The sequence below is a fragment of the Arachis ipaensis genome, chromosome B7 (assembly GCF_059453495.1).
Source record: "Arachis ipaensis isolate K30076 ecotype BB chromosome B7, ASM5945349v1, whole genome shotgun sequence".
Taxonomy (NCBI): Eukaryota; Viridiplantae; Streptophyta; class Magnoliopsida; order Fabales; family Fabaceae; genus Arachis; species Arachis ipaensis.
In genome coordinates this window covers 56,987,501-56,990,000 of record NC_142442.1, presented here as the reverse complement: position 1 = coordinate 56,990,000, position 2,500 = coordinate 56,987,501, and positions in this window count along the sequence as shown.

Genomic DNA, 2,500 nt, shown 5'->3' with positions numbered 1-2,500 from the left:
CAAAAAAAATGAAAAACGGAGCAAACCTGCAATTTTTGACCTGGATTTTTTTGTGCAGCCTTCACATAATATTACCAAGGTTCCCTCAAAATTTCACGAAAAATGCACGAGACAATTCTGAGATATGAAAATTTGGCTCCTCCGTTGCAACGCTCCGAGCCATCGTTGCAACGGCGGGTGCCTCCGTGGGGGGCGGGGGAGCCCGGCGGCACACCACAACCACAACGTGCTTGCTAGTGTGCCTAGGGGATGGCAAGGCAACGTGCATCTTGCTGGCATTGCGCCCAGCAAGCCTTTGGGCAACTCGAGTTTCAGCATCACGACACCCCTCCCCCCTATAATAGGCTGCCGAGCCATTACCAAAGTGCCACGGGTAGACGTCCTTTTCCGTGAGGAGACATACTAAAGGAAAGTGCTCTAGAGGTCGAATTTTGACGCCGTTTTTTGCAACAACCTCTAGAAAAATAAGATCTTTCCATCCTCCAAATTTGGTGAATTTACACCGTGCCGATTTTTTTTGACGATTTTTTTACCGCCCGGAATGCCGGAAATTCAAAAAAAATGAAAAACGGAGCAAACCTGCGATTTTTGACCTGGATTTTTTTGTGCAGCCTTCACATAATATTACCAAGGTTCCCTCAAAATTTCACGAAAAATGCACGAGCCAATTCTGAGATATGAAAATTTGGCTCCTCCGTTGCAACGCTCCGAGCCATCGTTGCAACGGCGGGTGCCTCCGTGGGGGGCGGGGGAGCCCGGCGGCACACCACAACCACAACGTGCTTGCTAGTGTGCCTAGGGGATGGCAAGGCAACGTGCATCTTGCTGGCATTGCGCCCAGCAAGCCTTTGGGCAACTCGAGTTTCAGCATCACGACACCCCTCCCCCCTATAATAGGCTGCCGAGCCATTACCAAAGTGCCACGGGTAGACGTCCTTTTCCGTGAGGAGACATACTCAAGGAAAGTGCTCTAGAGGTCGAATTTTGACGCCGTTTTTTGCAACAACCTCTAGAAAAATAAGATCTTTCCATCCCCCAAATTTGGTGAATTTACACCGTGCCGATTTTTTTTGCCGATTTTTTTACCGCCCGGAAAGCCGGAAATTCAAAAAAAATGAAAAACGGAGCAAACGTGCGATTTTTGACCTGGATTTTTTTGTGCAGCCTTCACATAATATTACCAAGGTTCCCTCAAAATTTCACGAAAAATGCACGAGCCAATTCTGAGATATGAAAATTTGGCTCCTCCGTTGCAACGCTCCGAGCCATCGTTGCAACGGCGGGTGCCTCCGTGGGGGGCGGGGGAGCCCGGCGGCACACCACAACCACAACGTGCTTGCTAGTGTGCCTAGGGGATGGCAAGGCAACGTGCATCTTGCTGGCATTGCGCCCAGCAAGCCTTTGGGCAACTCGAGTTTCAGCATCACGACACCCCTCCCCCCTATAATAGGCTGCCGAGCCATTACCAAAGTGCCACGGGTAGACGTCCTTTTCCGTGAGGAGACATACTCAAGGAAAGTGCTCTAGAGGTCGAATTTTGACGCCGTTTTTTGCAACAACCTCTAGAAAAATAAGATCTTTCCATCCCCCAAATTTGGTGAATTTACACCGTGCCGATTTTTTTTGCCGATTTTTTTACCGCCCGGAAAGCCGGAAATTCAAAAAAAATGAAAAACGGAGCAAACGTGCGATTTTTGACCTGGATTTTTTTGTGCAGCCTTCACATAATATTACCAAGGTTCCCTCAAAATTTTAGAAAAAATGCACGAGCCAATTATGAGATATGAAAATTTGGCTCCTCCGTTGCAACGCTCCGAGCCATCGTTGCAACGGCAGGTGCCTCCGTTGCAACGAAACCAGCCAACGATGCACCTAACCCAGCATCCGTTGCAACGCACCTTGCCTCCGTTGCAACGCGCCCAGCCAACGTTGCACCGTCCCCTGCCTCCGTTGCAACGCGCCCAGCCAACGTTGCAACGCGCCCTGCCTCCGTTGCAACGCTCCCAGCCAACGTTGCAACGCGCCCTGCCTCCGTTGCAACGTCACCAGCATCCGTTGCAACGCGCCCTGCCTCTGTTGCAACGCGCACGGCCAACGTTGCACCGACCCTAGCATCCGTTGCACTGCCCCCAGCCAACGTTGCAACGCGCCCAGCCAACGTTGCAACGCGCCCTGCCTCCGTTGCAACGTCACCAGCAACCGTGGCAACGCGACCTGCCTCTGTTGCGACGCCCCCAGCCAACGTTGCAACGCGCCCTGCCTCCGTTGCAACGTCACCAGCATCCGTTGCAACGCTCCCAGCCAACGTTGCAACGCGCCCTGCCTCCGTTGCAACGTCACCAGCAACCGTGGCAACGCGACCTGCCTCCGTTGCAACGCCCCCAGCCAACGTTGCAACGCGCCCTGCCTCCGTTGCAACGTCACCAGCATCCGTTGCAACGCGCCCTGCCTCCGTTGCAACGTCACCAGCCAACGTTGCAACGCGCTCGGCATCCGTTGC